Source organism: Oncorhynchus kisutch, linkage group LG20 (genome assembly GCF_002021735.2).
Source record: "Oncorhynchus kisutch isolate 150728-3 linkage group LG20, Okis_V2, whole genome shotgun sequence".
Classification (NCBI taxonomy): Eukaryota; Metazoa; Chordata; class Actinopteri; order Salmoniformes; family Salmonidae; genus Oncorhynchus; species Oncorhynchus kisutch.
In genome coordinates, this window is record NC_034193.2 from 5514512 (window position 1) to 5530087 (window position 15576).

Consider the following 15576-nt stretch of genomic DNA (forward strand, 5'->3'; position numbering starts at 1 on the left):
TGCTGAATACAACAGGTGTAGTAGACCTTACAGTGAAATGCTGAATACAACAGGTGTAGTAGACCTTACAGTGAAATGCTGAATACAACAGGTGTAGTAGACCTTACAGTGAAATGCTGAATACAACAGGTGTAGTAGACCTTACAGTGAAATGCTGAATACAACAGGTGTAGTAGACCTTACAGTGAAATGCTGAATACAACAGGTGTAGTAGACCTTACAGTGAAATGCTGAATACAACAGGTGTAGTAGACCTTACAGTGAAATGCTGAATACAACAGGTGTAGTAGACCTTACAGTGAAATGCTGAATACAACAGGTGTAGTAGACCTTACAGTGAAATGCTGAATACAACAGGTGTAGTAGACCTTACAGTGAAATGCTGAATACAACAGGTGTAGTAGACCTTACAGTGAAATGCTGAATACAACAGGTGTAGTAGACCTTACAGTGAAATGCTGAATACAACAGGTGTAGTAGACCTTACAGTGAAATGCTGAATACAACAGGTGTAGTAGACCTTACAGTGAAATGCTGAATACAACAGGTGTAGTAGACCTTACAGTGAAATGCTGAATACAACAGGTGTAGTAGACCTTACAGTGAAATGCTGAATACAACAGGTGTAGTAGACCTTACAGTGAAATGCTGAATACAACAGGTGTAGTAGACCTTACAGTGAAATGCTGAATACAACAGGTGTAGTAGACCTTACAGTGAAATGCTGAATACAACAGGTGTAGTAGACCTTACAGTGAAATGCTGAATACAACAGGTGTAGTAGACCTTACAGTGAAATGCTGAATACAACAGGTGTAGTAGACCTTACAGTGAAATGCTGAATACAACAGGTGTAGTAGACCTTACAGTGAAATGCTGAATACAACAGGTGTAGTAGACCTTACAGTGAAATGCTGAATACAACAGGTGTAGTAGACCTTACAGTGAAATGCTGAATACAACAGGTGTAGTAGACCTTACAGTGAAATGCTGAATACAACAGGTGTAGTAGACCTTACAGTGAAATGCTGAATACAACAGGTGTAGTAGACCTTACAGTGAAATGCTGAATACAACAGGTGTAGTAGACCTTACAGTGAAATGCTGAATACAACAGGTGTAGTAGACCTTACAGTGAAATGCTGAATACAACAGGTGTAGTAGACCTTACAGTGAAATGCTGAATACAACAGGTGTAGTAGACCTCACAGTGAAATGCTGAATACAACAGGTGTAGTAGACCTTACAGTGAAATGCTGAATACAACAGGTGTAGTAGACCTTACAGTGAAATGCTGAATACAACAGGTGTAGTAGACCTTACAGTGAAATGCTGAATACAACAGGTGTAGTAGACCTTACAGTGAAATGCTGAATACAACAGGTGTAGTAGACCTACAGTGAAATGCTGAATACAACAGGTGTAGTAGACCTTACAGTGAAATGCTGAATACAACAGGTGTAGTAGACCTTACAGTGAAATGCTGAATACAACAGGTGTAGTAGACCTTACAGTGAAATGCTGAATACAACAGGTGTAGTAGACCTTACAGTGAAATGCTGAATACAACAGGTGTAGTAGACCTTACAGTGAAATGCTGAATACAACAGGTGTAGTAGACCTTACAGTGAAATGCTGAATACAACAGGTGTAGTAGACCTTACAGTGAAATGCTGAATACAACAGGTGTAGTAGACCTTACAGTGAAATGCTGAATACAACAGGTGTAGTAGACCTTACAGTGAAATGCTGAATACAACAGGTGTAGTAGACCTCACAGTGAAATGCTGAATACAACAGGTGTAGTAGACCTCACAGTGAAATGCTGAATACAACAGGTGTAGTAGACCTTACAGTGAAATGCTGAATACAACAGGTGTAGTAGACCTTACAGTGAAATGCTGAATACAACAGGTGTAGTAGACCTTACAGTGAAATGCTGAATACAACAGGTGTAGTAGACCTTACAGTGAAATGCTGAATACAACAGGTGTAGTAGACCTTACAGTGAAATGCTGAATACAACAGGTGTAGTAGACCTTACAGTGAAATGCTGAATACAACAGGTGTAGTAGACCTTACAGTGAAATGCTGAATACAACAGGTGTAGTAGACCTTACAGTGAAATGCTGAATACAACAGGTGTAGTAGACCTTACAGTGAAATGCTGAATACAACAGGTGTAGTAGACCTTACAGTGAAATGCTGAATACAACAGGTGTAGTAGACCTTACAGTGAAATGCTGAATACAACAGGTGTAGTAGACCTTACAGTGAAATGCTGAATACAACAGGTGTAGTAGACCTTACAGTGAAATGCTGAATACAACAGTGTAGTAGACCTTACAGTGAAATGCTGAATACAACAGGTGTAGTAGACCTTACAGTGAAATGCTGAATACAACAGGTGTAGTAGACCTTACAGTGAAATGCTGAATACAACAGGTGTAGTAGACCTTACAGTGAAATGCTGAATACAACAGGTGTAGTAGACCTTACAGTGAAATGCTGAATACAACAGGTGTAGTAGACCTTACAGTGAAATGCTGAATACAACAGGTGTAGTAGACCTTACAGTGAAATGCTGAATACAACAGGTGTAGTAGACCTTACAGTGAAATGCTGAATACAACAGGTGTAGTAGACCTTACAGTGAAATGCTGAATACAACAGGTGTAGTAGACCTTACAGTGAAATGCTGAATACAACAGGTGTAGTAGACCTTACAGTGAAATGCTGAATACAACAGGTGTAGTAGACCTTACAGTGAAATGCTGAATACAACAGGTGTAGTAGACCTTACAGTGAAATGCTGAATACAACAGGTGTAGTAGACCTTACAGTGAAATGCTGAATACAACAGGTGTAGTAGACCTTACAGTGAAATGCTGAATACAACAGGTGTAGTAGACCTTACAGTGAAATGCTGAATACAACAGGTGTAGTAGACCTTACAGTGAAATGCTGAATACAACAGGTGTAGTAGACCTCACAGTGAAATGCTGAATACAACAGGTGTAGTAGACCTTACAGTGAAATGCTGAATACAACAGGTGTAGTAGACCTTACAGTGAAATGCTGAATACAACAGGTGTAGTAGACCTTACAGTGAAATGCTGAATACAACAGGTGTAGTAGACCTTACAGTGAAATGCTGAATACAACAGGTGTAGTAGACCTTACAGTGAAATGCTGAATACAACAGGTGTAGTAGACCTTACAGTGAAATGCTGAATACAACAGGTGTAGTAGACCTTACAGTGAAATGCTGAATACAACAGGTGTAGTAGACCTTACAGTGAAATGCTGAATACAACAGGTGTAGTAGACCTTACAGTGAAATGCTGAATACAACAGTGTAGTAGACCTTACAGTGAAATGCTGAATACAACAGGTGTAGTAGACCTTACAGTGAAATGCTGAATACAACAGGTGTAGTAGACCTTACAGTGAAATGCTGAATACAACAGGTGTAGTAGACCTTACAGTGAAATGCTGAATACAACAGGTGTAGTAGACCTTACAGTGAAATGCTGAATACAACAGGTGTAGTAGACCTCACAGTGAAATGCTGAATACAACAGGTGTAGTAGACCTTACAGTGAAATGCTGAATACAACAGGTGTAGTAGACCTTACAGTGAAATGCTGAATACAACAGGTGTAGTAGACCTTACAGTGAAATGCTGAATACAACAGGTGTAGTAGACCTTACAGTGAAATGCTGAATACAACAGGTGTAGTAGACCTTACAGTGAAATGCTGAATACAACAGGTGTAGTAGACCTTACAGTGAAATGCTGAATACAACAGGTGTAGTAGACCTTACAGTGAAATGCTGAATACAACAGGTGTAGTAGACCTTACAGTGAAATGCTGAATACAACAGGTGTAGTAGACCTTACAGTGAAATGCTGAATACAACAGGTGTAGTAGACCTTACAGTGAAATGCTGAATACAACAGGTGTAGTAGACCTTACAGTGAAATGCTGAATACAACAGGTGTAGTAGACCTTACAGTGAAATGCTGAATACAACAGGTGTAGTAGACCTTACAGTGAAATGCTGAATACAACAGGTGTAGTAGACCTTACAGTGAAATGCTGAATACAACAGGTGTAGTAGACCTTACAGTGAAATGCTGAATACAACAGGTGTAGTAGACCTTACAGTGAAATGCTGAATACAACAGGTGTAGTAGACCTTACAGTGAAATGCTGAATACAACAGGTGTAGTAGACCTTACAGTGAAATGCTGAATACAACAGGTGTAGTAGACCTTACAGTGAAATGCTGAATACAACAGGTGTAGTAGACCTTACAGTGAAATGCTGAATACAACAGGTGTAGTAGACCTTACAGTGAAATGCTGAATACAACAGGTGTAGTAGACCTTACAGTGAAATGCTGAATACAACAGGTGTAGTAGACCTTACAGTGAAATGCTGAATACAACAGTGTAGTAGACCTTACAGTGAAATGCTGAATACAACAGGGTAGTAGACCTTACAGTGAAATGCTGAATACAACAGGTGTAGTAGACCTTACAGTGAAATGCTGAATACAACAGGTGTAGTAGACCTTACAGTGAAATGCTGAATACAACAGGTGTAGTAGACCTTACAGTGAAATGCTGAATACAACAGGTGTAGTAGACCTTACAGTGAAATGCTGAATACAACAGTGTAGTAGACCTTACAGTGAAATGCTGAATACAACAGGTGTAGTAGACCTTACAGTGAAATGCTGAATACAACAGTGTAGTAGACCTTTGTATTCAGCATTTCACTGTAAGTCTACTACACCTGTTGTATCAGCATTTCACTGTAAGTCTACTACACCTGTTGTATTCAGCATTTCACTGTAGGTCTACTACACCTGTTGTATTCAGCATTTCACTGTAAGGTCTACTACACCTGTGTATTCAGCATTTCACTGTAAGGTCTACTACACCTGTGTATTCAGCATTTCACTGTAAGGTCTACCTACACCTGTTGTATTCAGCATTTCACTGTAAGGTCTACTACACCTGTGTATTCAGCATTTCACTGTGAGGTCTACTACACCTGTTGTATTCAATATTTCACTGTAAGGTCTACTACACCTGTTGTATTCAGCATTTCACTGTAGGTCTACTACACCTGTTGTATTCAGCATTTCACTGTAAGGTCTACTACACCTGTTGTATTCAGCATTTCACTGTAAGGTCTACTACACCTGTTGTATTCAGCATTTCACTGTAAGTCTACTACACCTGTTGTATTCAGCATTTCACTGTAAGGTCTACTACACCTGTTGTATTCAGCATTTCACTGTAAGGTCTACTACACCTGTTGTATTCAGCATTTCACTGTAAGGTCTACTACACCTGTTGTATTCAGCATTTCACTGTAAGGTCTACTACACCTGTTGTATTCAGCATTTCACTGTAAGGTCTACTACACCTGTTGTATTCAGCATTTCACTGTAAGGTCTACTACACCTGTTGTATTCAGCATTTCACTGTAAGGTCTACTACACCTGTTGTATTCAGCATTTCACTGTAAGGTCTACTACACCTGTTGTATTCAGCATTTCACTGTAAGGTCTACTACACCTGTTGTATTCAGCATTTCACTGTAAGGTCTACTACACCTGTTGTATTCAGACATTTCACTGATAAGGTCTACTACACCTGTTGTATTCAGCATTTCACTGTAAGTCTACTACACCTGTTGTATTCAGCATTTCACTGTAAGGTCTACTACAACCTGTTTGTATTCAGCATTTCACTGTAAGGTCTACCTACACTGTTGTATTCAGCATTTTCACTGTAAGGTCTACTACACCTGTTGTATTCAGCATTTCACTGGTAAGGTCTACTACCTGTTGTATTCATCATTTCACTGTAAGGGCTACTACACCTGTTGATTCAGCATTTCCTGTAAGGTCTACTACACCTGTGTATTCATTCAGCTTTCAACGGTGAGGTCTACTTACACCTGTTGTATTCAGCATTTACCTGTGAGGTCTACTACAACCTGTTGTATTCAGCATTTCACTGTAAGGTCTACTACACCTGTTGTATTCAGCATTTCACTGTAAGGTCTACCTACACCTGTTGTATTCAGCATTTCACTGTAAGGTCTACTACACCTGTTGTATTCATCATTTCACTGTAAGGTCTACCTACACCTGTTTGTATTCATCATTCCACTGTAAGGTCTACTACACCTGTTGTATTCAGCATTTCACTGTAAGGTCTACTACACCTGTTGTATTCAGCATTTCACGGTAAGGTCTACTACACCTGTTGTATTCAGCATTTCACTGTAAGGTCTACTACACCTGTTGTATTCAGCATTTCACTGTAAGGTCTACTACACCTGTTGTATTCAGCATTTCACTGTAAGGTCTACTACACCTGTTGTATTCAGCATTTCACTGTAAGGTCTACTACACCTGTTGTATTCAGCATTTCACTGTGAGGTCTACTACACCTGTTGTATTCAGCATTTCACTGTGAGGTCTACTACACCTGTTGTATTCAGCATTTCACTGTAAGGTCTACTACACCTGTTGTATTCAGCATTTCACTGTAAGGTCTACTACACCTGTTGTATTCAGCATTTCACTGTAAGGTCTACTACACCTGTTGTATTCAGCATTTCACTGTAAGGTCTACTACACCTGTTGTATTCAGCATTTCACTGTAAGGTCTACTACACCTGTTGTATTCAGCATTTCACTGTGAGGTCTACTACACCTGTTGTATTCAGCATTTCACTGTGAGGTCTACTACACCTGTTGTATTCAGCATTTCACTGTAGGTCTATTTCACCTGTTGTATTCAGCATTTCACTGTGAGGTCTACTACACCTGTTGTATTCAGCATTTCACTGTAAGGTCTACTACACCTGTTGTATTCAGCATTTCACTGTAAGGTCTACTACACCTGTTGTATTCAGCATTTCACTGTGAGGTCTACTACACCTGTTGTATTCAGCATTTCACTGTAAGTCTACTACACCTGTTGTATTCAGCATTTCACTGTAAGTCTACTACACCTGTTGTATTCAGCATTTCACTGTAAGGTCTACTACACCTGTTGTATTCAGCATTTCACTGTAAGGTCTACTACACCTGTTGTATTCAGCATTTCACTGTAAGGTCTACTACACCTGTTGTATTCAGCATTTCACTGTAAGGTCTACTACACCTGTTGTATTCAGCATTTCACTGTAAGGTCTACTACACCTGTTGTATTCAGCATTTCACTGTAAGGTCTACTACACCTGTTGTATTCAGCATTTCACTGTAAGGTCTACTACACCTGTTGTATTCAGCATTTCACTGTAAGGTCTACTACACCTGTTGTATTCAGCATTTCACTGTAAGGTCTACTACACCTGTTGTATTCAGCATTTCACTGTAAGGTCTACTACACCTGTTGTATTCAGCATTTCACTGTAAGGTCTACTACACCTGTTGTATTCAGCATTTCACTGTAAGGTCTACTACACCTGTTGTATTCAGCATTTCACTGTAAGGTCTACTACACCTGTTGTATTCAGCATTTCACTGTAAGGTCTACTACACCTGTTGTATTCAGCATTTCACTGTAAGGTCTACTACACCTGTTGTATTCAGCATTTCACTGTAAGGTCTACTACACCTGTTGTATTCAGCATTTCACTGTAAGGTCTACTACACCTGTTGTATTCAGCATTTCACTGTAAGGTCTACTACACCTGTTGTATTCAGCATTTCACTGTAAGGTCTACTACACCTGTTGTATTCAGCATTTCACTGTGAGGTCTACTACACCTGTTGTATTCAGCATTTCACTGTGAGGTCTACTACACCTGTTGTATTCAGCATTCACTGTAAGGTCACTACACCTGTTGTATTCAGCATTGCACTGTAAGGTCTACTACACCTGTTGTATTCAGCATTCACTGTAAGGTCTACTACACCTGTTGTATTCAGCATTTCCACTGTAAGGTCTACCTACACCTGTTGTATTCAGCATTTCACTGTAAGGTTCTACTACACCTGTTGTATTCAGCATTCACTGTGAGGTCTACTACACCTGTTTGTATTCAGCATTCACTGTAGAGGTCTACTACACCTGTGTGTATTCAGCAAATTCACTGTAAGGTCTATTTCACCTGTTGTATTCACGCATTTCACACTGTGAGGTCTACTACACCTGTTGTATTCAGCATTTTCACTGTAAGGTCTTACTACACCTGTTGTATTCAGCATTTCACTGTAAGGTCTACCTACACCTGTTGTATTCAGCATTTCACTGTAGGGTCTACTATCAACGTTGTATATCAGCATTTCACTGTAAGGTCTACTACACCTGTTGTATTCAGCATTTCACTGTAAGGTCTACTACACCTGTTGTATTCAGCATTTCACTGTAAGGTCTACTACACCTGTTGTATTCAGATTTCACTGTAAGGGTCTACTACACCTGTGTATTCAGCATTTCACTGTGAGGTCTATCTACCACCTGTTTATTTCAGATTTCACTGTAAGGTCTACTACACCTGTTGTATTCAGCATTTCACTGTAAGGTCTACTACACCTGTTGTATTCAGCATTTCACTGTAAGGTCTACTACACCTGTTGTATTCAGCATTTCACTGTAAGGTCTACTACACCTGTTGTATTCAGCATTTCACTGTAAGGTCTACTACACCTGTTGTATTCAGCATTTCACTGTAGGTCTACTACACCTGTTGTATTCAGCATTTCACTGTAAGGTCTACTACACCTGTTGTATTCAGCATTTCACTGTAAGGTCTACTACACCTGTTGTATTCAGCATTTCACTGTAAGGTCTACTACACCTGTTGTATTCAGCATTTCACTGTAAGGTCTACTACACCTGTTGTATTCAGCATTTCACTGTAAGGTCTACTACACCTGTTGTATTCAGCATTTCACTGTAAGGTCTACTACACCTGTTGTATTCAGCATTTCACTGTAAGGTCTACTACACCTGTTGTATTCAGCATTTCACTGTAAGGTCTACTACACCTGTTGTATTCAGCATTTCACGTAAGGTCTACTACACCTGTTGTATTCAGCATTTCACTGTAAGGTCTACTACACCTGTTGTATTCAGCATTCACTGTAAGGTCTACTACACCTGTTGTATTCAGGCATTTCACTGTAAGGTCTCTACACCTGTTGTATTCAGCATTTCACGTAAGGTCTACACCTGTTGTATTCAGCATTCACTGTAAGGTCTACTACACCTGTTGTATTCAGCATTTCCACTGTAAGGGTCTACTACACCTGTTGTATTCAGCATTTCACTGTTAAGGTCTACTACACCTGGTGTATTCAGCATTTCACTGTAAGGTCTACTACACCTGTTGTATTCAGCATTTCACTGTAAGGTCACCTACACCTGTGTATTCAGCATTTCACTGTAAGGTCTACTTACACCTGTTGTATTCAGCATTTCACTGTAAGGTCTACTACACCTGTTGTATTCAGCATTTCACTGTAAGGTCTTACTACACCTGTTGTATTCAGCATTTCACTGTAAGGTCTACTACACCTGTTGTATTCATCATTCACTGTAAGGTCTACTACACCTGTTGTAGTAGCATTTCACTGTAAGGTCTACTACACCTGTTGTATTCAGCATTTCACTGTAAGGTCTACTACACCTGTTGTATTCAGCATTTCACTGTAAGGTCTACTACACCTGTTGTATTCAGCATTTCACTGTAAGGTCTACTACACCTGTTGTATTCAGCATTTCACTGTAAGGTCTACTACACCTGTTGTATTCAGCATTTCACTGTAAGGTCTACTACACCTGTTGTATTCAGCATTTCACTGTGAGGTCTCTACACCTGTTGTATTCAGCATTTCACTGTGAGGTCTACTACACCTGTTGTATTCAGCATTTCACTGTAAGGTCTACTACACCTGTTGTATTCAGCATTTCACTGTAAGGTCTACTACACCTGTTGTATTCAGCATTTCACTGTAAGGTCTACTACACCTGTTGTATTCAGCATTTCACTGTGAGGTCTACTACACCTGTTGTATTCAGCATTTCACTGTAAGGTCTACTACACCTGTTGTATTCAGCATTTCACTGTAAGGTCTACTACACCTGTTGTATTCAGCATTTCACTGTAAGGTCTATTACACCTGTTGTATTCAGCATTTCACTGTAAGGTCTACTTACACCTGTTGTATTCAGCATTTCACTGTAAGGTCTACTACACCTGTTGTATTCAGCATTTCACTGTAAGGTCTACTACACCTGTTGTATTCAGCATTTCACTGTAAGGTCTACTTCACCTGTTGTATTCAGCATTTCACTGTAAGGTCTACTACAACCTGTTGTATTCAGCATTTCACTGTAAGGTCTACTACACCTGTTGTATTCAGCATTTCACTGTAAGGTCTACCTACACTGTTATTCAGCATTTCACTGTAAGGTCTACTACACCTGTTTGTATTCAGCTTCACTGTAAGGTCTACTACACCTGTTGTATTCAGCATTTCACTGTAAGGTCTACTACACCTGTTGTATCAGCATTTCACTGTAAGGTTCTACTACACCTGTTGTATTCAGCATTTCACTGTAAGGTCTACTACACCTGTTGTATTCAGCATTTCACTGTAAGGTCTACTACACCTGTTGTATTCACATTTCACTGTAAGGTCTAACTCACACCTGTTGTATTCAGCATTTCACTGTAAGGTCACCATACCCGTTTTGTATCAGCTTCACCTTAAGGCTACCTACACTGTTGTATTCAGCATTCACTGTAAGGTCTACTATACCTGTTGTATTCAGCATTTCACTGTAAGTCTACTAACCTGTTGTATCAGCATTTCACTGTAAGGTCTACTACACCTGTTGTATTCAGCATTTCACTGTGAGGTCTACTACACCTGTTGTATTCAGCATTTCACTGTGAGGTCTACTACACCTGTTGTATTCAATATTTCACTGTAGGTCTACTACACCTGTTGTATTCAGCATTTTCAACTGGAAGGTCTACCTACACCTGTTGTATTCAGCATTTCACTGTAAGGTCTACTACACCCTGTTGTTATTCAGTATTTCACTGTAAGGTCTATTTCACCTGTTGTATTCAGCTATTCACTGTGAGGTCTATACACCTGTTGTATTCAGCATTCACTGTAGGTCTACTACACCTGTTGTATTCAGCATTTCACTGTAAGGTCTACTACACCTGTTGTATTCAGCATTCCACTGTAAGGTCTACTACACTGTTGTATTCAGCATTTCACTGAAGGTCTACTACACCTGTTGTATTCAGCATTTCACTGTGAGGTCATCTACACCTGTTGTATTCAGCATTTCACTGTGAGGTCATCTACACCTGTTGTATTCAGCATTTCACTGTAAGGTCTACTACACCTGTTGTATTCAGCATTTCACTGTAAGGTCTACCTACACCTGTTGTATTCAGCATTTCACTGTAAGGTCTACCTACACCTGTTGTATTCAGCTTTTCACTGTAAGGTCTACTACACCTGTTGTATTCAGCATTTCACTGTAAGGTCTACTACACCTGTTGTATCAGCATTTCACTGTAAGGTCTACTACACCTGTTGTATTCAGCATTCACTGTAAGGTCTACCTACACCTGTTGTATCAGCATTTCACTGTAAGGTCTACTACACCTGTTGTATTCAGCATTTCACTGTAAGGTCCTACTACACCTGTTGTATTCAGCATTTCACTGTAAGGTCTACTACACCCTGTTGTATTCAGCATTTCACTGTAAGGTCTACTACACCTGTTGTATTCAGCATTTCACTGTAAGGTCTACTACACCTGTTGTATTCAGCATTTCACTGTAAGGTCTACTATACCTGTTGTATTCAGCATGTCACTGTGAGTTCTACTACACCTGTTGTATTCAGCATTTCACTGTGAGGTCTACTACACCTGTTGTATTCAGCATTTCACTGTAAGGTCTACTACACCTGTTGTATTCAGCATTTCACTGTAAGGTCTACTACACCTGTTGTATTCAGCATGTCACTGTGAGGTCTACTACACCTGTTGTATTCAGCATTTCACTGTAAGGTCTACTACACCTGTTGTATTCAGCTTTTCACTGTAAGGTCTACTACACCTGTTGTATTCAGCATTTCACTGTAAGGTCTACCTACACCTGTTGTATCAGCATTTCACTGTAAGGTCTACCTACACCTGTTGTATTCAGCATTTCACTGTAAGGTCTACTACACCTGTTGTATTCAGCATTTCACTGTAAGGTCTACTACACCTGTTGTATTCAGCATTTCACTGTAAGGTCTACTACACCTGTTGTATTCAGCATTTCACTGTAAGGTCTACTATACCTGTTGTATTCAGCATGTCACTGTGAGGTCTACTACACCTGTTGTATTCAGCATTTCACTGTGAGGTCTACTACACCTGTTGTATTCAGCATTTCACTGTAAGGTCTACTACACCTGTTGTATTCAGCATTTCACTGTAAGGTCTACTACACCTGTTGTATTCAGCATGTCACTGTGAGGTCTACTACACCTGATGTATTCAGCATTTCACTGTAAGGTCTACCTACACCTGTTGTATTCAGCTTTTCACTGTAAGGTCTACTACACCTGTTGTATTCAGCATTTCACTGTAAGGTCTACTACACCTGTTGTATTCAGCATTTCACTGTAAGGTCTACTACACCTGTTGTATTCAGCATTTCACTGTAAGGTCTACTACACCTGTTGTATTCAGCATTTCACTGTAAGGTCTACTACACCTGTTGTATTCAGCATTTCACTGTAAGGTCTACCTACACCTGTTGTATTCAGCATTTCACTGTAAGGTCTACTACACCTGTTGTATTCAGCATTTCACTGTAAGGTCTACTACACCTGTTGTATTCAGCATTTCACTGTAAGGTCTACTACACCTGTTGTATTCAGCATTTCACTGTAAGGTCTACTACACCTGTTGTATTCAGCATTTCACTGTAAGGTCTACTACACCTGTTGTATTCAGCATTTCACTGTAAGGTCTACTATACCTGTTGTATTCAGCATGTCACTGTGAGTTCTACTACACCTGTTGTATTCAGCATTTCACTGTGAGGTCTACTACACCTGTTGTATTCAGCATTTCACTGTAAGGTCTACTACACCTGTTGTATTCAGCATTTCACTGTAAGGTCTACTACACCTGTTGTATTCAGCATGTCACTGTGAGGTCTACTACACCTGTTGTATTCAGCATTTCACTGTAAGGTCTACTACACCTGTTGTATTCAGCTTTTCACTGTAAGGTCTACTACACCTGTTGTATTCAGCATTTCACTGTAAGGTCTACCTACACCTGTTGTATTCAGCATTTCACTGTAAGGTCTACCTACACCTGTTGTATTCAGCATTTCACTGTAAGGTCTACTACACCTGTTGTATTCAGCATTTCACTGTAAGGTCTACTACACCTGTTGTATTCAGCATTTCACTGTAAGGTCTACTACACCTGTTGTATTCAGCATTTCACTGTAAGGTCTACTATACCTGTTGTATTCAGCATGTCACTGTGAGGTCTACTACACCTGTTGTATTCAGCATTTCACTGTGAGGTCTACTACACCTGTTGTATTCAGCATTTCACTGTAAGGTCTACTACACCTGTTGTATTCAGCATTTCACTGTAAGGTCTACTACACCTGTTGTATTCAGCATGTCACTGTGAGGTCTACTACACCTGATGTATTCAGCATTTCACTGTAAGGTCTACCTACACCTGTTGTATTCAGCTTTTCACTGTAAGGTCTACTACACCTGTTGTATTCAGCATTTCACTGTAAGGTCTACTACACCTGTTGTATTCAGCATTTCACTGTAAGGTCTACTACACCTGTTGTATTCAGCATTTCACTGTAAGGTCTACTACACCTGTTGTATTCAGCATTTCACTGTAAGGTCTACTACACCTGTTGTATTCAGCATTTCACTGTAAGGTCTACTACACCTGTTGTATTCAGCATTTCACTGTAAGGTCTACTACACCTGTTGTATTCATCATTTCACTGTAAGGTCTACTACACCTGTTGTAGTCAGCATTTCCCTGTAAGGTCTACTACACCTGTTGTATTCAGCATTTCACTGTAAGGTCTACCTACACCTGTTGTATTCAGCATTTCACTGTAAGGTCTACCTACACCTGTTGTATTCAGCATTTCACTGTAAGGTCTACTATACCTGTTGTATTCAGCATTTCACTGTAAGGTCTACTACACCTGTTGTATTCAGCATTTCACTGTAAGGTCTACTACACCTGTTGTATTCAGCATTTCACTGTGAGGTCTACTACACCTGTTGTATTCAGCATTTCACTGTGAGGTCTACTACACCTGTTGTATTCAATATTTCACTGTAAGGTCTACTACACCTGTTGTATTCAGCATTTCACTGGAAGGTCTACCTACACCTGTTGTATTCAGCATTTCACTGTAAGGTCTACTACACCTGTTGTATTCAGTATTTCACTGTAGGTCTATTTCACCTGTTGTATTCAGCATTTCACTGTGAGGTCTACTACACCTGTTGTATTCAGCATTTCACTGTAAGGTCTACTACACCTGTTGTATTCAGCATTTCACTGTAAGGTCTACTACACCTGTTGTATTCTGCATTCCACTGTAAGGTCTACTACACCTGTTGTATTCAGCATTTCACTGTAAGGTCTACTACACCTGTTGTATTCAGCATTTCACTGTGAGGTCATCTACACCTGTTGTATTCAGCATTTCACTGTGAGGTCATCTACACCTGTTGTATTCAGCATTTCACTGTAAGGGCTACTACACCTGTTGTATTCAGCATTTCACTGTAAGGTCTACTACACCTGTTGTATTCAGCATTTCACTGTGAGGTCTACTACACCTGTTGTATTCAGCATTTCACTGTGAGGTCTACTACACCTGTTGTAGTCAGCATTTCACTGTAGGTCTATTTCACCTGTTGTATTCAGCATTTCACTGTAAGGTCTACTACACCTGTTGTATTCAGCATTTCACTGTAAGGTCTACTACACCTGTTGTATTCAGCATTTCACTGTAAGGTCTACTACACCTGTTGTATTCAGCATTTCACTGTAAGGTCTACTACACCTGTTGTATTCAGCATTTCACTGTAAGGTCTACCTACACCTGTTGTATTCAGCATTTCACTGTAAGGTCTACTACACCTGTTGTATTCAGCATTTCACTGTAAGGTCTACTACACCTGTTGTATTCAGCATTTCACTGTAAGGTCTACTATACCTGTTGTATTCAGCATGTCACTGTGAGGTCTACTACACCTGTTGTATTCAGCATTTCACTGTGAGGTCTACTACACCTGTTGTATTCAGCATTTCACTGTAAGGTCTACTACACCTGTTGTATTCAGCATTTCACTGTAAGGTCTACTACACCTGTTGTATTCAGCATGTCACTGTGAGGTCTACTACACCTGTTGTATTCAGCATTTCACTGTAAGGTCTACCTACACCTGTTGTATTCAGCTTTTCACTGTAAGGTCTACTACACCTGTTGTATTCAG